Source organism: Antechinus flavipes, chromosome 1 (genome assembly GCF_016432865.1).
Source record: "Antechinus flavipes isolate AdamAnt ecotype Samford, QLD, Australia chromosome 1, AdamAnt_v2, whole genome shotgun sequence".
In the NCBI taxonomy this organism is placed as follows: Eukaryota; Metazoa; Chordata; class Mammalia; order Dasyuromorphia; family Dasyuridae; genus Antechinus; species Antechinus flavipes.
Genome location: NC_067398.1, coordinates 641,706,049 through 641,729,016, shown reverse-complemented (window position 1 = coordinate 641,729,016; position 22,968 = coordinate 641,706,049). Strand labels below are relative to the sequence as shown.

General features: G+C 35.2%; 1 pseudogene; it reads left to right on the top strand.

The window, feature by feature from the left end:
• The first annotated feature begins 2,238 nt into the window (after positions 1-2,238).
• Positions 2,239-22,968, top strand: part of LOC127547858 (ferritin heavy chain-like) — a 68,937-nt pseudogene continuing 48,207 nt past the window's right edge.

Below are 22,968 nucleotides of genomic sequence, written 5' to 3'. Positions count from 1 at the left end.
CCCAAACTGTCCAAAATTGGAAAAGGCTGTCTTCAAGCAATAGTGGGCTCCTTAGCACAGAAGTCTTTAAACAGGGATGGAATATCACTTGCAGAAGAGTGTCCTATTTAAAAAGTACTTGAACCAGATGCCCTCTGAGGACACTGGCAGATCTGAAAACTTGTAATTCAGTGATTCTTGCAGTGATGTAAGATATTTTATGGGTTACATAAATGTGGGCCCTTTCAGATCCATTTGCCTTCATGGAATACGATTGCTGCAATTGAGAGGTCTCCTTGCAGATTTGTCCCAAGGTATTAAATGGTTAGTAAAGTTTAATATCCAGAAAATAGGTTTTAAATTGATTAAAGTTTATGAACAATCCCAGCTCCATAAGAACTACTCGATTGATCTCTTCTTTCTCTCTCTCTGTGTGTGTCTCTCTCTCTCTTTCACTCTCTCTGTCTCTGTCTCTGTCTATGTCTATCTCTCTCCCTTACTGTCTTTCCCCTTCCTTCCCTCCCCCTTTCTCTTTTCTCTCTCTCCTTCTCCCTTTCCCTTTCCCTCTCTTTCTCTTTTTTCTTTTATCTCCCTTTCCCTTTCTTTTCTTTTATCTCTCTCCTTTCTCTTTCCCTGATAGCTGCCAGCTCCTACACCTAACATTGTTCTCAAATGCTATATACTGCTGTGAACATGTGTCCTTATATAACTAGAGTACATGGACTCTGGATCCATGAAGAAAGATCTTGAGTGAAGGTGAAGAGAGTTAGTTTCATTGTAGTAGAAAGAGCCTTGATTATAAAGTCAGGTTTCCTGATCTCTAGTCCCATATCTTTGACTAATTTACTATATAATAGTATAAATTACTTTCCTTTTGTGGGTAGGAAAGGAGAGACTTTGTTTTTTTCCTGTATAAGATGATGCTACTCTAAAGTCCCCTCTAATAATATCTAACAATTATATCATGCTTTAAGGTTTACAAAGTACTTTATGTGCCTTATTTTATTTAATCAGCACAACAACCCTATAAAAGGTAGATGTTGTTATACCATTTCATAGGTGACAAAACTGAAGCTGAGAGGAGTTAGGCAACATGTTTTGTCACCAGGTAATAGATAATTAAATTGGTATGTAAATTTAAGTCTTCTAGATTCCAAGTCCAGGATTATACTACAATGGCCTCCATTTTTCCTTAGATCTCTAAAATTTTATTGTCTGTGATCTCAGGTGGTTGTCTATTTGGTGACATCTAAAATTACATCATTAGTGCTTCTTCACTCTTGTGTAAGTAGTACTTTCCCCAGGTTCTCTGGTAAGGCAAGTCCAGGAGAGAGAAAACATAGTTCATACCCCAAGTGCCAAGGATAGTTTTTTTTCAGATAGTCATAGATACCTACCCATTCTTTCAAGCCTAATCTGGGCAAAATGAGGCATCATAAACAAAAAAGGGTAGTGAGGAACCTCAAAAATCTTGTAATTTAACACCAACTCAAAGTATGAAATTTATCTATAGCATCTCCAAATGGTGATCATTTGATTTCAAATTAGGCATCTCCAATGAAAAAAATTACTCTATCTCCCAAAGTATCTCATTCCTCTGTATGAAAGCTATTATTAATAGGATGTTCTCTCTTGTATGAGTGAAAATTGGCCTCCTTTTAACTTTTTCCCCACTCCCAGTGACCATAGTTTTTGCTTTTCAAGGCAACACAGAAAAAACACTTTTGCCCATCATTGTCATTCACATATTCGAAACTATAGATCACATTTTCTCCTTTATCTACAATTCTAAGAGGCGTTCACTTCTTCAGATTAAATTTCACCAATTTATCTGAGCCCTGATGATGTTCACATGGCATGCTGTCCATTCCTCTTATCCCCTCCATCTCAGGAAAAATCTTCATAATCAGTACCATTATGATTAAACACATGTATATCTCTCCAACACTACTTTAACCATCATTCTCATTATCAATATCATCAGCAGTATAACTGTCTTGTTAACACCATTACCATAGTTATCATCACCATTGCCATAATGACTATCACCATAACCACAGCCACACTACCATAATCGCTGTCATCACTCTCCAAATTCCCATGCCCATCTTGCTTTCACTAGCAATATGGTTGACAGCAGTAGAGCCATCATCAACACCATTTTTTTTTCATTTTCATCATCTGTATCATCATTATGATCACTATCAGATCTTCATGCCTTCAAGCAACAAGTGGTAAAAGATTTCAGGAAAATAAGAAATGGCAAAGGCTTCTGAGAAAAAGCTGCTACTTCAGATTAATCAGGATTCAGGTAAGTATAGAAAGGAATTGGGGGCAGCTAGATGGTACACTAGATAGAACAGGAGAAAACCTTAGTTTAAATCTGGCCTCAGACACTTAGTAGCTGGATGACCTTGATCAAGTCACTTAACTCTGTTTGCCTAAGTGTCCTCATCTGCAAAGTGAGCTGAAAAAGGAAATGGGAAAACACTCCAGTATCTTTGCCAAGAAAACTCTACACAGGGTCACAAATAATCTGAATAAACTAAATAGCAATATAAAGAAGGTACTTTCAGGAAATAGAGAAGAGACTAATGGTGAACACAAACGAGCCAAAGAAGAAGTTCTTTAATGTGCAGATGGCATAATTAAAAATCATTTGGTCGGAAAATGTATAAAAATAATCGGGGAAGACAAAAAGAGAGGTAGAGCCTGAGCTAAACTTTACCAGACTGATATGATTATCTAAGATGGGAGGTGAAAGACAATATAGAAAAATCAAAAGATAACACCGCCCCCCCGAGGCATATAATGGGAGAGGAGTTGGGGAGTAAACTTCGTTTATCCCTATGATTTTACAAGATTCATACTCCTCCTGCCCTTCCCCAAGATCCCCTACCCATTCTGAGCTTTGTGGTGTCTCTTGCTCAGAGCTCAATTCTGCTATTGTAGTATTTAGAGCTACTGGGGAGATAAAGAGTTTGAGTCCAACTCCTCTCAATTTACAGGGGAAGTTAGACAGAAAGAGAAATGACTTCCAAAGGTGACAATATCAACAGATATTGAATCTGTGCTTTGAATTCAGATCTCTTAACAATAGATTCAGTATTCTTTCTACTATATCACAATGCTTTCTTCCTGAGGTTTGATTCTTTCCTCTTATATATTGGCTCCCCTTTATCCATCTAGGAAGTAGGTAGTCTATTTAAGTAAGTCTTGATTTACTCATACAGAAGTGGCCTAAGCCATCTCCTAACCCCTTTACTTAATACAATCTATCACTTAAGGGAGTGACATAAAGTACATACAGAATATCACCTAAAGCCATTCTCTCTCCTTCATCATTTTCCACAATCTTTTTGCAAAGGGATAGGGTCCAATCAGGGGAATCTCTGATCAACCTGATAAACCTAATAAAATAGTATGTGAGATTTTGGAGGTACCTCCCCCTCCAAGAAATGTAAATATGCCTACTGCCACCTTGATGGTTGCATTTCATATTTAACCAAAGCAAATTTAAACTAAAGCAAATAGGCTGTTTCCAGCAGAGCTCTCCAAGGTCTCTAAAAACTAGCCGACTGATCAACTAGCTCTCTCTTGTTCTGGGACTTCAAGAAGACAGAACAACCCACAGCAATTCACTCCTACATTCAGGAAAATGGGGGTAGTAAGGAATAAATCCCTAAGCAGTTTCCTCTTCCAGGAGCAGGTGATGACAGTATGGTTCAGGAACACATCACAGGAGTCAACATGTATTTGCATTTGGTTTCAGAGGAAACTGTGACTTTCTACAATTTCTTCTCCTCAAGGAGCACATAATGTCAAATCATGGCAAAAGCACATGATGAGGCACTTAGGTGAGTGGAAGCAGGTGGTAGTAGGAAGTAGAGAGGAATTCTCATCTGACTTCTGCTTTTCCCTCTCCTTCTCTGAATACAAGAGAGACATTAGAAGACTCAGGGTAGACTTTTTCAATACAAGAGAGAGAATCAACCATATTAAGAGAATTTTGCAGAAGGACATGGTGGGATTGTATGCACTGGTTCTCAGTCTTCTTAAATAAGATTTCCTGATAATTTGTGCTCAGCAGAAGAGAAAAGGGGAAAAAAATCCCCTAGCCCCAATGCTGCTAACTTCCTAAATTGGTGAGCAAAACCCATGAGTTATTCAGAGAGTATTACTCCAACTGAAAGGTGTTTGCTTGTTCAGCAGCTCTAAGAGCATACTCACCTTCCAAGGGAACAGGATTCTGCCAGCACGGATAGGACCCTGTGGGACCAAGGAGTTCCTCCAGAATGTCAGAGCATTGCCTTAATAGAATCTGCAAACTGAATTCCCTCCAGGGATGTAGAAGGGAGCTGATGGGATATTTGAGCTATTTGTGTCCTTCTGTATTTGTTTAGGAGGTCCTTTTAGTACTTTGCATTATTTGTATTTTCTGTGGTGTGAAATAAAATACATTTCAAAACTGATACCATATTATAATGAGCATTCTATGGAAACTAAGAACCCCTTTTACCCACACTTGAATAAACCCAGACATTAGTTATACTATGATCATGTTAGAAGACATTGATGAAGTAATTCCAAACTGGAACAACAAGCCAAAGAAGTTTGAATATCTTCTTTAAGTTAGAAGCAGAATAAGGTCCATGTAAACCATGAGGGACTGAGGGCATGGGTTACACATTTATGTATTACTTCTCTCTCTTCCCTCCTTCCTTTTCTCCCTCTCTCTTCTTCCCTTCCTCTCTCCTTCCCTCCCTTCCCCCCTCTCTGTTTTTCTCTCTCCCTCTTCCTCCCTCACCCTTCCCTCTCTCTATATATATACATACATACATAAACTTAGCTAAATAGGAAAAGGCTCATGGTTAATAAACTGGTCACTTGTCTTTGAAATTTTTGACCAAGGCAACCTATAAACCAAAGAGGTAAAAAAATACATTTAATGATTTTCACTAGTACAAGGCTTTCCTTTCTGCTTTTATCATAAAACTGGCAAAGTTATAGGAAAAATGGCAGTTTCCTAAGGTTTTAGATCATTTATAAACATCCATTTAACTTTGGGTATTATAAATGTAAGATCCGTGTGCTAGAAAAAAGTTTGCAAGTAGACTCCCTACTGATAGAAATAGATCATACAAATCTTGATATTCTCACTATAAATGAAACCATAAAACAAAAGAAAGTTGTAGCTCAAAGGAAGAGCGGCTCACAGGTTGCACTTCAGATAAAAGAATTAGAGAAATTGTTTTTACCTTGCAACTATACATAAGAAGAAACAGCACTTCATGGGATAATTGATTATTTCTTGCTGTGTTGCTCATAATAAGCATGTCTTTTAAAGACTACTATAAAGATAATGTGTTTTATATGTGCTAAAAGTTATTGAAGTTTGTTGGGAGGTAGAAAAATTCAATAAGAAACTTGATACAATCCCAATTAAATATATATATCCTTTAATGTTAAAGATTTCAATGAAAAAGTGGGATGTGGATTAGATATATAGATAGATAGGCATAGATATAGATTTATACATATGCACATATAAACTTATGCATATGTACATGTATGTGTGTATGCTGGAAAAGATGGCTTGGGAATAAAAAGTAAGACTAGTCAAATGATTGTAGGTTGTTAAGAAAGTTTATGCCTATTGATCCTGAGTACTTATTCCAAGAACAAAGTCAGAAGGACTTGGAAATTATGATCATCTAATATTTTCACAGAGGAAAAAAATTACATTGCAACAAAAGAAACACTATTACCACTATGAGAGTCATCTCCAAATTAGTTATCTTATGTATAGACCAAGCATTGACTTGCTAGAGAAAGGATCAAAAACAATACTATATTAGAAGAATGAATAAAAGTGAGAAAAATACCACAAAATTGAAAGCACTATATAAATAAGTTTAGAGCAAAAAATAAATGTGAAATGGATAAAAGAAGAAAAACCAACTTTCACAATTTCCAAAAGAATGTTTATTGCATCATTATCATGTATCAGATACTAGGCTAAACACTAGAATTATGGGGGGGGGGGGGGAGAACAGTCTTTGACCTCAAGGAGCTTACATTCTAATAGAAAGACAATACATAAAAACTAGCTATATATAACACATAGACAGAATATAAGGTAGAAAGTAATCTTAAAGAAGGAAGCACTATAGATAAGCCTCTTGAAGAAGATGGTGCTTGACCTGAATCTTGAAGCAAGAAAGCATGGAATTTGAAGAGGTAAAGGTAAATAGGAGAAATATTCCAGGCATGAAAGATATAATAAGTGAAAATTAATGGAGATAAGAGCTAGAGTGTCATGTGTGAAAAACTGCAAATAAGTCAATTATGCCTAGGTTGTAGAGTATATGAAAGGAGAATATAACACATAAGAAGACTGAAAATTAAAGCTGGGGCTAAGTTAAGGAAAGCACTAAATGCCCCCAAAGAATTTATATTTTATTCTGGAGGTGATGAATATCCAATTGGGTTTATTAAGGTAGGTGGAAATGATATAGTCAGACTGAAACTTTAGGAAAATTGCTTTGGCATCCATGTAGAAAATGGATTGAAGTTGGAAGAGACTTGAGGTAAAAGCAAATTAAACTGAATGACCAGGTCAGGGACCAAACTGCAAAAGAGCTTAAAAATAAGTAAAAGGAGAAATGGGGGCCATAAATGTAGATAGCTTTTTCAAGGAAATTTTTCATTATCTGAGATATGAATGAGGGATGTAAGATAATAGCCAAAAGAAATAGAAAATTATAGTACCTAGTGAGATTTTTTTAAGATAAAATAAGTTTTGAGATGTTTGCAGGCAGTAGGAAAGAAACAAGTAGATAGACTGAAGATTAGGAGCAGAGTGGAAATAATTGAGACAATCTACTGGGGGAAAAATGAGAGGGATAAGATCAGAGGTAAAGGTAAAAGATTTGACATTGAGCCACCAAGAAAGAACACCTCTTCATCAAAGACTAGAGTGAAAGTTAAAACAGTGATAGATGGTGACAGGGATGGGAGATGAAGAAGATTGGTTGAAAAGCTCTGGGTAAAGTGGCCTTTGCTTTTTTTCTCAAGATAATTGTAAGGTGAGATCTTCTACTGAGAGGGTGGTGAAGTGGTGAAGTGATTGATATGTAAATCTTGAGAAGAAAAAAGGCTTATTCTCCATTTGATAAATGATCAAAAAATATGAACAGACAATTTTCAGATGAATAAATAGAAACCATTTCTAGTCATATGAAAAGATATTCTAAATTATTATTGATCAGAGAAATGAAAATTAAGACAATTTTGAGATATTGCTAAACACCTCTCAAATTGGCTAAAATGACAGGAAAAGGTAATGATAAATGTTGGAGGGGATGTGAGAAAACTGAAAGACTAATACATTGTTGATGGAACTGTGAATAGATCCAACTGTTCCGGAGAGCAATTTGGAACATGCCCAAAGGGCTATCAAACTGTGCATACCCTTTGATCCAAGCAGTTCTACAGAGCTTATATACCAAAGAGATCTTAAAGGAGGGAAAGGGACTCATATGTGCAAAAATGTTTGTGGCAGCCCTTTTTGTAGTGGCCAGAAACTGGAGACTGAGTGGATGCCCATCAATTGGAAAATGGCTGAATTAGTTATGGTATATGAATGTAATGGAATATTATTGTCCTATAACAAACGATTTTAGGGAGACCTGGAGAGACTTACATGAACTGATGCTAAGTGAAATGAGCAGAACAAAGAGATCATTGTACATAGCAACAGCAAGATTATATGATGATCAATTTTGATGGACACAGCTTTTTTCAATAATGAGACAATTGAGGCCAGTTCCAATGATCTTGTGATGAAGAGCCATCTACGCCCAGAGAGAGGATTATGGGAATTGAGGGTGGATCATAATATAGCATTTTTACTCTTTTTGTTGTGGTTTACTTGAATTTTATTTTCTTTCTCATTTTTTTCTTGATCTGATTTTTCTGCTGATTTTTTGCAGCAAGATAATTATATAAATATGTATGTCTATTTTGGATTTAACATATTTTATCATGTTTAACATATATTGGATTACATGCCATCTAGAGCGGATGGAGAGAAGGGGGCGAAATTGGAACAGAAGGTTTTTGAAGGTTCAATGTTGAAAAAATTATCCTTGCATATGTTTTGAAAATAAAAAACTTTAATAAAAAAAGGAAGAAAAGAAGCTTTAAAACAAACACTGAGATTAGTAGAGAGGGAAATCAATTAGGGAAGATCAATGGCATTATTTTGCTGTGGTGAGAGCCCAATTAAAATTAGAAACCTGATCCAGTCAGAAGTTTTATAATCTTTCCCAGTCCCAATCATCTATTCTATGCCTAGAAGTACAGGAAGCAGATGAATGAAATTGAGATTTGGCAAGGCATTATTAAAGATTGGACAAGGAGCAATTTTAAGAATAACGCAAGGTTGAACCAATTCATCAAGAGGTCAAGATTTGGAAGAATAAATCATGTAGCTGGAACAAGAATGATGATTTGGGGACAGACTAAGGTATAGGGGGTTGAAGGTATAGGAGAAAAAGGAGTAGACTTAAGCACTATAATGAGGATACAAAAAGAATCTAGAAACTGTTCCAACCAAAAAAAAAAAAAATACAAAGAGATATGTCATCCAAGTTAGTTTAAAATATAAATTCATTTGTGAAATCTTATATAGTGGGATAGAGGAAGATTAGACTTAGTATCACATCATAAAATAATAATAAGCAAGGAGCAGAAAATTAAATGAGGAACACAAGTAAGCCATGTCATCTGGAGGATATTTAAGGATGGAGAAGTAGAAGGAGGATAACAGATGAAAAATGGAAATGATCTATAGACATTTTTTTAAAAAAACAAATTATTTTTCCACTACTAAATTAAAACCATCACAAACAATGTAATATCAGAGGTCCCTAGGTGTTGCTACATGAGGAAATGAAAATGGTTCTCTTGGAGAAAACTAATATGGGAAGAGCCTCTGATTGTCACTAAGCATAACAAGAAAAGATCCATACAGGAAGAGACATAATTTTATGGAATTGGGATGTTATTTCTTAAGATTTCTATAAAAATATATTCTGTAAGAATAACAAATGCTTGCAACAAAGGGGAGGAGCAAGAATCACTGATCTTACTAAGATTTGCAGTTGGAGGAACATAGAAAGTCACCTGAGAAAATATCAATAGCCATGAATTAATATGGTTATTTTCCAGCTCTGCAAAATCTTTATGAGAATAATCAACATGTGTACTGAAGTGATACTTTATAATGGAATGAAAAGGGAACAAGAAGGTTTTCACAAATTATATTCTACAGTAAATAATATCTTTGCATGGATTAAATGGTACAAGGAATACAAGATCACACTCTGCTTATTGTTTGCTGACTAAAAATATATTTTATGTGATTTTAAAAAATGACTTCTAGGAGCTCCTCCAACAAGTTATCTTCCATAATTAGATTAAAATCATCCAAGATTTCTTGAAATATACAAATAGAGAAATAACTTTGTTCAATCTTCTGTTTATAATGTGAGGCGTAAAGCAGAGAGACATAGGCTTACCAAATATGTTTGCCACTGTCATGGATAGTGTCCAGAGGAATTCAAATTGAAGAGAGAGAGACTCCTTACATATGGGGAGGTACTCGAAATATTTCTGTTTAAAGATGGCATTGTTCCAATTGCCTTACATTCCAGAACATTGCAAAGTTTCCCAAACTAAATCACTAATCATTCAAAAGAGTTTAGTTTAGCTAGTCCAGACTGTGATATGTGATTTAATAGATAATCCACGAACCTAATCCATCAGTACATATATCTTGGACAAATACTACTAATAGACAAGGAAATATCTACCAAATTGAATGGAGATAGCAGTGAGCAAAGTTTTTAATAACCAAGTTTTTCCCTGAAATGAACTATATTTTAAATATCAATACCTTTCTATTGATCCTGTATGACTTCAGATCATAGTATTTGACAGAATTGAAGAATTAAGATTGGAAATCACCTAAAAGGCAATGAAAGGATACATAATGGGAATGATTGAATTGTAATATATCACCAATAAATGTGCATGAGGAATGGGTGTAGAATATTAGAGAAATTTGATACAGGAAGATGGAAATGGCACTTAAATAGCAACATTTAAGAATGGCTGATCAACAGTTTTACATTTAATGTCAAGAGATGAAGATGAAGGATGCTAGAATATGAGATTAATTTTCTTTGAAGGATTTTTATGAGAATGTAGACAAGAGTTAGTGTAGATTAGAAGGTGTAGGTAGGTTGCCTTGGATGAGGAGCTCTCAGTGATCAGAACACAAGTCCATAGAGAGTTAAGTAAGATCTAAGGAAGAGTTAGAAGTGGAAAAAAAAAGTAGACAAAGATAACAGCTATAAAAAATCAGAATCTTAAAAGATAACTTTTACTGGGAAGGAGAATAGATGTAAGGAAAGTTTCCTGGATGAAGTGATAAACTCTAAAAAAAAAAGGAAAGTGAGGAGAGTCAGTCTCAGAGAATCAGAGGAGATACACTATGCATGTGTTTCTCTGTATGTATTTGATGTAACTGTTGTGTTGTTGTGAGTATGTTATTTTTAACCTGGAAGATATTTCCAGGATTTCAAATTTAGACCACAACATATTGAGAAACATAACTTTTGAGCTGAAAAAATAACACTCCCCTCCCCCTAAATCTTCAGTTCCACCAACTCAAGCATCTGGGGTACAGGGGGAAGGTGTGTTTTGCTTTCTATCCATCAACCCCTACCTCAGTCTTCCAATGAGGGATAAACAAACAGCAGGTTGTCAAAAATGAATCAACTTTTTTTCTGTTTCCCCCAGAATCTTTCCAATAGAGTAAGACTCATTTATATAGAAAAGGGATTGGTCTACTTTCCAAGGATTGGGTGAGATGCTCTCTGCAATTTCCTCTACTCTGATAGTCCTTCTCCTGTGTTTGAAGGTTCTTTATGACTTTAAAATTCTATATCCTATATTCTTAGATTTTTTAAGGCTCTGACATTCTATGTCTGTTCATAGTTCCATATGTGAGTCTCCTGGGAAGTACTGGTTTTCCTGTGCTTAGATATTTCAAATGAAGACTGCTTTTTTGATTGAGCATTTGTAAAATTGGATTTGTGTATCAGTAACATTTAAATTAAATTAGGTCCCTTGAAATTGTGAGAATCTAAAACATCAGCTCTGACATTTGATTCTCTAGGTTCCAAAGTACCTTCTGGATTCAATATTCTCTGCTTTGTGATCCTTGATAAACCAAAATGAGAGGATTCACAACCAGATAGAGAAGTTAGGAGTCAGAATGGTCCAATCAATATACATGTACATCCCTTGACATGGACCTGAATTATAGAGATGTGAAGGCTGGGAAAATGGAGGTATCCTGAAACTATCCTTAACTTGGTGTGCAACCTAAGACCAATCAATTAACTCTTTCCCTGAGTCTAAGTTTCTTTATCATTCCAAAGAAACAATAATATCCAATGCTAACATTTTATGCATGACTAAAAGGACATTGGAGAAGCATTCAGCAGAAAAGGAGCAGGCTATTGTATATTATTAGTAGTACCTTGCACATAAAAAAGGTGATACCAGACTAGACTGGGATAGTGGGGATGGGGAAGAAGCATTGAAATTAGAGGTCCCAGATTAATATCTTGGATGTTTCCTAATATCCATGTAATCTTGGACAAACCACGTTCTGAACATCAATTTCTCCATTTATAAAATGAATTGTATCATCACTAAGACTCATTTCAGCTCTAAATCCTTCAATCTGATGTTGCTGGCAACTTTACCTGCCTGAATCTTTAGAAGCAGGATTTTCTCAAAGATCTCATAACAAAATGCATCATCCAGACCATGTGCCCTAGGACCTGGACCCTAGCAAGCATATCTAGGCAGCTCTTTTCCCAAGCCTGCCATTCAAAGTTCATTTTGAGCCAGAAAAAGTTTTAGGGCATCAACATCACCCTAGAAGAAGACATTAAAGCATCTCTCATTCCGAAGAAAGACCAAAAATATCAGGAAATCCTTCCAAACCCAGGGTTGTTGTTGGAGGCCACAGAGCCAAGAGTGAAGAAATCTAATTTGTAAAGTACCCAATCCCTAGGCCCATGTGCCACTTTTTCATGCGGATCTCTTCATCCCTTCTTTCACACTTGTTAATCAACATTTGCCACTAAACAAGGGCAGACAGTCAGGAGCATGGCTTTGAAGCCAGATGTGTAATTAAATGTAATAGAATACCAGGGATAGAGAGAACCTTAGAACCTAGTAAACAGAATGTTAGAAAGAGCATTAAAAAGTTAGATATGAAAAAAAAAAGCCTTAGAACCTAAAATGTTTGAACAAAAAACACAAAATATAACAGTTGGGATGACCTTGAAAATAGAATGAAGAATATTAGAACACAGTATGTGTTAGAGTTGGAAGAGTCTCTCAGACAAAAAAATAAGACTAAAAGGGATGTTTAAATACACAGTGTTAGAACATAGAGCATATAATGTTTGGGAGCGCACAATAATTTTAAAAAAAAACAGAATTACATAGAAAGTCAGAGCTAGCATATCCCTTAGAACTGAGAACATTTTAACGTTTTAACATGTAAGATGAATGTTACAGTGGGAAAGGGAATTAAGTTATAAAATCTATAATATTAGAGCTGGGAAAAATCTTCATAGAATATTAGAACATAATAATAGTAGTGGCAGCTAACATTTATGTAGGCTACAAGGTTGGTAAAGTATTTAAATCTATTATCTTATTGAAGTCTCACATTTAGAAATAAGCACTATTTTTATTCTCATTTTATATATGAGAAAACTCAGGCTAAGTAAACCCAGGGTCACACAACTAATAGGTGTGTGAAGAAGGCTTTGAACTCAGGACTTTCCGACACCAAGTCTAGCACTCTAATCCACTATTCTGCCTAGGTCCATAGCACATGGAATATGCACCTAGTCCAATTCTTTCATTTTGCAAATGGGAAAGCTGAGATGGAATGTCAAGAAGTGTCTTTCCCAAAGCCATATATCAAGGCAATGGTAGAACTGGAACCCAGATCTATCGATTTCCAGTCCATTGCTTCAGATCCTAAATTTGCAGATTCATTCCTCAATCCCTTTGGTTCAAAGAACTATCTCTTCTGTATCCATCTCCCTGCCCCAAAGAAGCCTGCCTAACATTCCCTGATCCCTCCATCCTCACTCTGAAGTGATGACCCCTCCCCCATTATCATTTTAATATTACCTTGGGCTCCCAGAACCTTAAGGTTGAGGGAGTTTTTAATGCCTCTCTAAGGAGGAATGAAGAGGAAGAATCATTTCTCCCAGAGGTGACTTGGAGGACAAGTTGATTGCAAAGGTTCTCCCCTGGGTGAGCAGGGAGAGAAATACTGCTCCCATTTTATTGCTGCACATAAAAGCTCTGACTTTTTTTGATGACCCCCAGCTACAGCGGCACCATCATGAAAAAGGAAACAGAGAAAGTCATATTTTTATTCATCTTTCCATAGAGCACTCCCCTTCCCCCCCAACACATACACACTCACACATACATTTTTACTCAAATTCAGATGTATACTAAAATCATCTATTGCTTTGAACCAACATTTTCATAATGGCACTGTTTTCAAGAAATGACCTCTCTGGGGTGATACCCAGGGACACTGGCCCGAGAGTGAGGAGACCTGGCCTCTGATCTGAGCTTTGCCATTAATTATCTGCATGACTTTGAATGAATTCCTTCCCTCCTCTGTTCCTCAATTTGTTATTGTTGTACAGTTGTTTCAGTTATGTCCAATTCTTCACAACCCTATTTGGAGTTTTCTTGGTAAAGATACTAGAAGGATTTGCCATTTTCTTTTCCAACTCACTTTACAAATGAAGAAACTGAATCAAACAGGGTTAAGTGACTTGCCTAGGCTCACATAGCTAGTAAGTGTCTGAGTCCAGATTTGAACTCAGGAACATGACTCTTCCTAATTTCAAGCCTGGCTCTGTACCACCTAGTACCCAAGTCCCAGATATTTTGTATGTTAAATGAAGATAGTTAAACTAAGTATGGACTAAAATCCTTTTTAGCTCTAACATTCTATATTCAATTTTATTGCATGACATAGAATGGAGGATGAGAGGGCCTGACACTTTCTGAGTAGGAAGGAGAAGCAGTAACCTAAGCCCCTCAGATTTTCTTTGTTTTCATGTTGGGTTCTTGGGAATGGGCCTACCAAATTTGTATGCATAAGAAAAACATGAGGATTAAAGTTATTGAATTTAAATATTTATCTCTAAAGGAGAGAAAGGACAGAGATGGGACATGTGGAAAAATAATATCAGTGGAGACAGAGAAAAGAGAAACACAGAAAGAGGGAGATAATTTAGCAGGCCATGGGAACAGGGGAAGATACTGGAAAAGTAAAAAAATTAGGCTTATAAAGAGAAAGAGTAGAAAAAAGGGAGAATAAATGAGAAATTAAAAAGAAAAAGAATGAGAACAACTGTGTTAGCAAGGCAGAGAGAATCTAAAGAAAATTCAAAGGATAGGACTGAAGAAGAGATGAAAAAGTGGAAGGTGGCTTGCCAACCCTTATCTATTTTCTAAAGCAATCATAGATTCCCAATCTACAAAGAAATATTGCAGGGCCTCTAGTTAAACCTGCAAAAAGCCCATCTTTGACATCCTTGATGAGCACTTACCTTTTGATGTCACTGAACGCTAGGCTTTTCAAATTAATTTTCAAATTAATAATTGACATTTCTGTCTTGATAGAAGATTCACATAAAACTCAATATAGTCTTCTTGAAACAGATAATAATAGCCATTGCCTCACCAATCCAATCCTCTAACTACCTTTCCCATTCCTATCAATAGAACCTACATCATTGTATTTTCTCAAATTTGGAATCACTCAAAGCTTGAAAGAACATTAACGTGGTCTGATAATGAGGAAACTGCTTTTAGGGAATCATAGTATGAGACTTTACATCTGTTTCATTAACTTTCTTATTAGATTAAGCCCACTATTCTAATTTTTGAGGTCTTTTGAGATCTTTATCTGAAGTCATGTCTCTCCCTTGTTTATGTCATCTAAAAATTCACTGAGCATGGCCTCATGTTTTCATCAAAGTTCTTGACACAAAATATTGGATAGGACACAGCAAGTGACAGATCCCCAGTTCTACTAAAGACTGCCTCCAAGTTGACACTGAACTATTCTTCAGGTTTAATCAATGTCTAATCTGCCTTAATGTAGTGTTGCCTAGTCTGTATCGCTCAATTTTGTCCACAAAGGTAGCCATGAGCATCTCTCAAACATTTTGCTGAAATATAGGTATACTAGCATGTCTCTAATTATTCTGAATGAGATTGAGTCCTTAATACAATATCTGGCATATAGTGGTGCTTAATAACTACCTCTTCCTCTTTCTCATTCTCCTAGATTTACAATTCTAGTAACCCTGTCCAAAAGGGAAATAAAGCTAGCATGATATGATCTATTCTGATTCTTAGTTATCTATGCTTTTACGGTTCTTATTTATCAGTGCTTCTTTTTCTAAACCTTTGCAAACTATTCCAATAGCAATAATAATACTCAAGGAGCTTTCAGTGAGACTACAGAAGAAAAGCATTCCAATAATTTCATCCAAGTACAAAAAGTAATTATTCTATTCTGTTGCACAATAGTTTGGAGACTTTTAAATATAAAAGAATAATAGGATAGTGATCTGTTCTAGGACTAGAACTATCAGAATATCAATCGACTATGATGAGAAGAATGAGATGATAATAATCACTGCTATCATCATTGTAAATATATTTTCTATAATTTTTCCATGAACCAAACAAAGTCAAGCTTACAGACCTATAGTTTGAAAATACCATGCTTTTTTTTTAAATTCAGGACAACATTTTTCTCAACTCCAGTATTGCATTACGTATCTCTCCCATTCTCCATAACTTTTTAAAGATCACCAGTAATCATAGCTCAGCCACCATTTTTTTGAGTATATTGAAGGCATGATTCATATGGATCTGGCTGACTCAAAATAATTTAATGCATCCAGAGATTCTTTTATCTAATCACATATTTGGGGTTTTGATTCCCTATTCATTAATATTTCCAGGCCTCTTAAACTGAGAGAAAAACAGAAGCAAAATAAGACTTTATAATTCTGACTTCTCAACATCATTTCTTTTTTTAATTTTTAATTCTTTTATTATAGCTCTTTATTTACAAAACATATTCATGGGTAATTTTTCAACATTGACCCTTGCAAAACCTTCTGTTACAACTTTTCCTCTCCTTCCCCTCCCGCCCTCCCCTGGATGGCAGGTAGTTCAATACATGTTAACTATTCAACATTGTTTCTTAACAACATCTAAACTATACCAAAAAATCAATTAATCAGCAAATACTTCTTGAATATTTACTATGTGCCAAGTATAATGTTGGGACCTAGTGAAAAAATGAAAAGCAAAAGTGCAAAAATAGTTCCTTCCTTCAAGAATCTTACATTTTAATGGGTAGGCTGGGAAGGAGAGAAGATGGACATAGCATAACAGTAAATAGGCACTTATAAAACACATTCAAAATAGAAGGAAGGTATTCTTAGAGGTTAAAGGGAAAGTGCTGGTGAAACAAGGAAAAAAAACATTGCTATCCCTTCTTTTATATCCCTTTTGCCCCCAACATAGCTTTTAAAAAACCTCTTTAAAATCTGTTTAATATTCATTGCCAACCTCAATTCATTTTAAACTTAAGCACCCCTGGTCTATACTTGCAGTACTTTCCTACTCCTTTAAATTCATCCTCAATTACCTGCCCTTTCTTCCATTTCTATAAATGTCTTTTATTAATCTGTGTTGGTTGATGAGTTCCATGTGTAATCACATTAGTCTCTTTAGATAATTCACCCTTTTCTTCATCATAATCATTTCTACATATAGACTCAGAACTTTCTATTTCACAACTTTCCTTTTTCTGTAGGTCAAATTCCCCTGTAGAATTTTCAGCCGTCATATTCTGCCCTTTTTTTGTAAAAACGGTTTAATCTTTCCTTGTAAAGTATAGGATACATATCTCTCTGTGACCTTTTTAACTCCCCTTCTTGTCACAATCTTCTAGATGTAGTGGTATTATCCTCCCGAGATTCCCATTTTATTTCTATTTATGCAACCAGCCCATCTTTGTTAGTCAAAGTATAGTTCAGAATTGCAGTTCTCTTTAATACTTCCTATACCTTTTAAAGGAGGAAATTTTAACTGAGGCAAGCCAAGAATTGATCAGCTGTTTTGGTAGAAAAAAAAATTCCATCAGAAATCTGGATAGTTGAAATCTCTTAGAAATTATAATATGTTTAATGAACTTATCTATTTTTTTCATTTTAAATGGTATTAAATATCATCCCACAACACTATTGCCTTTGTATCTCCCTTTATTGAGCCTCACTCAAATTCTCTCCACTATACTTGTCTTTTCTAGTATTTAGATTTCATCATAAAGATTTCTTCTAAGTACATACAATGATATTTCCCCTTCCCTTTTTTCTATTCTGTTCCTTTTGGATAAGACTATATACCTTGCTGTGGCTCTTAAAGGAGTATCTGTTGTATTCTAGAGTTCAGTAGATTCATAAATAGAGCAGAACTCTGTAATTCAGTTGTATTTTAGAGTTTAATAAATTAAACACAATGCATTCAAAATAAAGTATTTCTCTACAAGTCTGTAATGTATTCTAAAATCCAGTCTAAAGATGATGATGATAATACATAAAGCACCTACTATGTCCCAGTCTATGCTAAATGCTTTAAAAAATACTAGCACATTTAATCTTTATTACAACATTGAGAAGAAATGATTTTATTATCCCCATTTTACAAGTGAGGAAATTAAGTCAAAGTATTAAATGACTTGCCTAAAATCATCCACTTGGTAAATCTCTGAGCCCATATTTAAACATGGATTTTCCTGACTTCAGGTCCAGTGGTCTATCCATTGCAACAGACTATTCACAAAATGATCCATTTCCTTAAGAATCTCTATTGTATTCTAGAGTTCACTGTTATAAACAAAATATTCACATATAAAGCAGCTAGAGAACATTGCTATTCATGTGGAACACATTCAGATTTTACCTTAGGATTAGAAACCTTCAGAGACCTTAGTGTCATACCCAATTCATTCAGGTCATCCCTGGAATACTTCCCATAGAACATGGACATACCAAAGTATGTCTCCTCACTTGATAACTAGCTTCATATGGGTACTAAGAAAATTGTTGAACAAAGTTATTTCCAGGATTACATCTGCCATAGTCTCTGATTTTAGCATACACATGGGAGAATACATGGTAGAAAAGTGCCCTTTGTTCTACTGAGTCAAATGCTTTTTAAAACTTAATAAACAATAGACACAGCAGGATTTTATATTCTCCACACTTTACAATCAGTTGTGTGACTGTGAAAATGCAGTCTGCTGTAGAAAATCATCTGTGAAAGCCTGCCTGTTCCCTTGTTATATTTTCATAAAATGCATGCATAGATCATTCTCATAAAGATTTTATAGAGATGAAAAAGTAGGAATATGTGTTGCTACTTGCTAATTTTTTTTCTTGGTTGCCTTTTTAAAAAATGATCTCTTCCATTCTGTTGAAATCTTCCCCTTCGTAAGGTATCTCGAAAATTGATTCCCCAGGTGTTGCTAAAATACTATCATCTCTAGAATGGATTTATTCTGTATGATCAAGCTCATCTACTCTTCCTGTCTACATCTCCTTAAATATTATTGTCACTGCTTCACAAAATACATTTACTAGTAAGGTTTAAATGTGGTGCTACCAGTTTCATCATTGAAAAGGAGAGGTCACGATAGAAATACCAGATCTGTTCCCCTTTGTGTCCATTTTTTTCTCTCTCCAGTTTTATCTAGAATTTCTATGCAATACTATGCAAAAAACAAGCTCTAGTTTCCTTTGTGACTCTCTGGAAGTCTCTCTTCCCTAGAAAACATAATAAGAAAATTAAAAATTTAACCCTGAGGCTTCCAGTTCGAGATAGAATCTGAATGGTTCCCCACAACTGGTACATATCATGTACATATCCTGGCTCTCCAGTATTGGTATTCAGTCATGTCTTCATTCCTTCCATAACTTCTCTCTGGACTTTCTCCACCATACTCAAAACAGGTATCTTCACCTTCCCCACACTCCACCATATCCCACTTCTGCTTCCCTATGCATAGCATCTCTCATCTTTTTTTATCTTTTCAAAATATATTGATTCCCCCTTTAGAATAAGGCTTTTATCTGTGGATAGAGATGGAGAAACACTGAATTCCAGACTACTACAAACAGTTCTTATAGCAGGGCTCAATCACACTTATAGTTCAATCACTTGAACTCAGAGCACTCTCTCCTTTAGTCTGCAAACTTACTTTTCTTAATCTGCATGAGCACTTTGTCAGTCTCCTTCCCCTACCCTCTTCACATCACAGATTCATTGGGACATAGGTTTAGAATTGGAAGGAACCTAAGATGTCCAATATATTCACTTAACTATGTTCTGTGATACAGTGGATAGAGCACTGGATCTGGAATCAGGAAAAGCTGAATCAAATATACACTAAGATATTAACTTGTGACTTGAGAGGTAAATCACTTAACTTCTGCCTACCTCAGTTTCCTCAAATGCAAAATGGAAATAATAATAGCACCCATTTCCAAGGATTGCTTGAGGATCAAAGGAGGCAATATTTGAAAGTGTTTAGTCCTTAATATATTTCCTTTCCCCTCAACTGATGAAGAAATATATAAGGAAAATAATACTATCTCTGACCCAGAGTTTTTACAAGGATAAAACTGGATAATACTTAGCGCTTTGCTTGTCACATAGTACACTCTCTTTCTCTTTCTTTCTTTCTCGCTTTCTCTCTCTCTCTCTTTCTCTCTCTCCTTCTCCCCTCTCCATATAGATATAGATATAGTTATTGTTATTTTGTTGTTGTTGTTTTAAGTTATAATTATTTTCTTGATAATTCATTAGCTTACATTCACTCTGATCACTGCAAGGCAAAGATTATGTCCCATGTAATGACATGTCTTTTTGGTCTGGGGTTCCTGATGGAAACTAAATTCTTCCACATCCTTTGCCTTACCAAAGAAAACCTCTGGGTTATGAATATACAAAAATTAAATAAAAAATGAATACACAAAATATAAAAATATAGATTCTGCTCACAGGAATCATGCAATCTACTGAAATGCAGAGTAAGGCTGACAACATTTGTATGATTAAGCTCTTTGTTGGGAAAGATGTGGAAAAATTAGGGTACTAATGCATATTTGGTAGAGTTGTGAACTGATCCAACAATTCTGGACAGCAATTTGGGACTATGCCCAAGAGGCAATAAAACTGCATACCCTTTGTTTTTGTTTCATTGTTGTTGTTTATGCATACAATTTGATATAGTAATACATGACTAGGTCTGTATTGTTCTAAAGATTGTTCTAAAAGGGAGAAAGGATTTACATGTATTCTTTTTATGGTGACAAAGAACTGAAAATTGAGGAAATGGCCATCAATTTGGAAATGGCTGAACACGTTGTGGTATATAAATATAATGGAATACTATTGTGCTATAAGAAATGATGAGCAGGCAGATTTCAGAAAAATCTGAAAAGACTTATGTGAACTGATGATGAGTGAAGTAAGAGAACCAAGAAAACATTTCACACAGTAATAGCAGCATTATTCAGTGATCAACTATGATTGACCTAGCTCTCCTCAGCAATCCAAGACAATTCCAAAAGACTCACAATAGAAAATGCTATTCACAACCAGAGAAAGAATTATGGATTCTAAATGCTGATCAAAGCAAATTATATTTACTTTTTTGTTTGATTTGTGTGTGTGTGTAGCATTTTCATTTCTATTTCTTTTTTCAAAACATAACTAATATAGAAATGTGTTTACATTATTACGTAAGTATAACCTTTATCAGATTGCTTGCCATCTTAAGGAGGGAAGATAAGAGGGAAATAGGGGGGAAATTTTTTGAAACTCAAAATCTTATAAAAAATGAATTCTGAAAACTATAAATAGAATTGGAAAAAATAGAAATGTACCCCAAAATAGAATTACTATTATGCTATAAGAAATGATGAGTGGGGCAACTAGTTGGTGTAGTGGATAGAGCACCAGCCCTGAAGTCAGGAAAACCTGAGTTCAAATCTTGTCTCAAACACAACACTTCCTAGCTGTGTGACCCTGGGAAAGTCATTTAACCCCAATTGCTTCAGAAAAAAAAAAAAGAAATGATGAGCAAAAAAGATTTTAAAAAACAGGGAATACTTACATAAACTGATGTAAAATAAAAGGAACAGAACCAGGAGAATTTTATATATAATAAGAGCAATATTTTATGATGGTTAGATGTGGAAAAACTTATTCTTAGCAATACTACTGCCTAAGACAATTCAGAAGACAATTCAGATGAAAAATGCTATCTGCCTCCAGAGAAAGAAATGACAGAGCCTGAATGCAGCTTAAAATATACTTTATTTTATTACTTTCTTTATTATTCTTCATTTTTTTCAGTTTGTATTTTCTTTTGTAATATGGCTAATATAGAAATATTTTGTCTGACTGCACTTGTATAATCTATATCAAATTGCTTGCCTTCTCAAGGAAGGGGGAAGGGAAGGAGAGAATTTGAAACTCAAATTTTCAAAAAACAAATGTTAGAATTTTTGTTTCCATGTAAATGAGAAAAAAAGTATAAAGCCTCATAGAAAAAAATAACCCCCCACAAAAAGATATATCAATCAATATCTCTATAATTCCAATTACCATCCCTATAACTTTCCTAATCAAAAAATTCCTCCCTGGCCATCAGCCCCCAAGATATATATATTATTTATTAGGATGAAAGCTCTTTAAAATCAGAGATTACTATTATTTGTATCCCCAGCATTTAGCACAATGCTTAGCACATTGTAAAATATAATGCATTTTCATTTCATTCCTTGTGAAGTCTGAGGGGGAAGATCCTGATTGACCAAGATGTTTCCTAGAGCAGGTGCCATTGAAACAGTCCCTAAAAGATAGAAATTCAGTGGAGGGGAGGAAGGACATACGAAGCAACATAAACAAAGGCAAAGAGGAAGAAAAGTGTAAGGATACACAAAAGTAATAGTTTATCTAAGTTAACTAGAATATTTGGAATGCCTCATAATTGGATAAAACTAGAAAAGTAGGGAGGCAACAGATAGTGGAGGGACTTAATAATAGGCAAATAAATTAAAACCAGTCATAAGCAATTATGTACCATTGATGGGTCGTAAGCAAAGGAATGTTACACTATTGTATGCTCATTCTTCCAGGCTCTTAACTTTGGACTAAAGTTGGCTTTTGTATACTTCAGAGAGGAATATCTTGCTTAAGCTTTTGTTTGTTTGGGGTACTTTTGCTGTTTTCTTGGAGTACTAAGTATTATCCTAATCCCAAATCTCAGAGACAGCAAGATTTCAACACTCCCAAAATGAGCTATTCCAAAGTTAAGTCCTACTCACTGCCCTCCTTGTCTGAGCTCTTCAAATCTCTGACTTGGGACTGTGTGCATAACACTCCTATTCTTTTCATCAATTCACCAACAAAGTTTAATCTTCCAGGTGCCGAGTTCAGACTTAAAAAGCTTGCATTCTGCTGAAATGAGAGGAAGAGATAGCATCATATAGACAGTCAAGTCAATAAATGTTCATTAAGTACCTACTATGTGCCAGGCACTGTGCTAAGTGCTGGGGATGCAAAATAAGGCAAAAGACAGTCTTTGTTCTCAGTCTTTGTTACCTTTACAAAACCCATCCATCTTCTAGACCCAAAGTTTTCCTCATGTCTTTCTCTACATTCTCGTTCTAAATACTCTATCCTACTGATTTGTGCCAT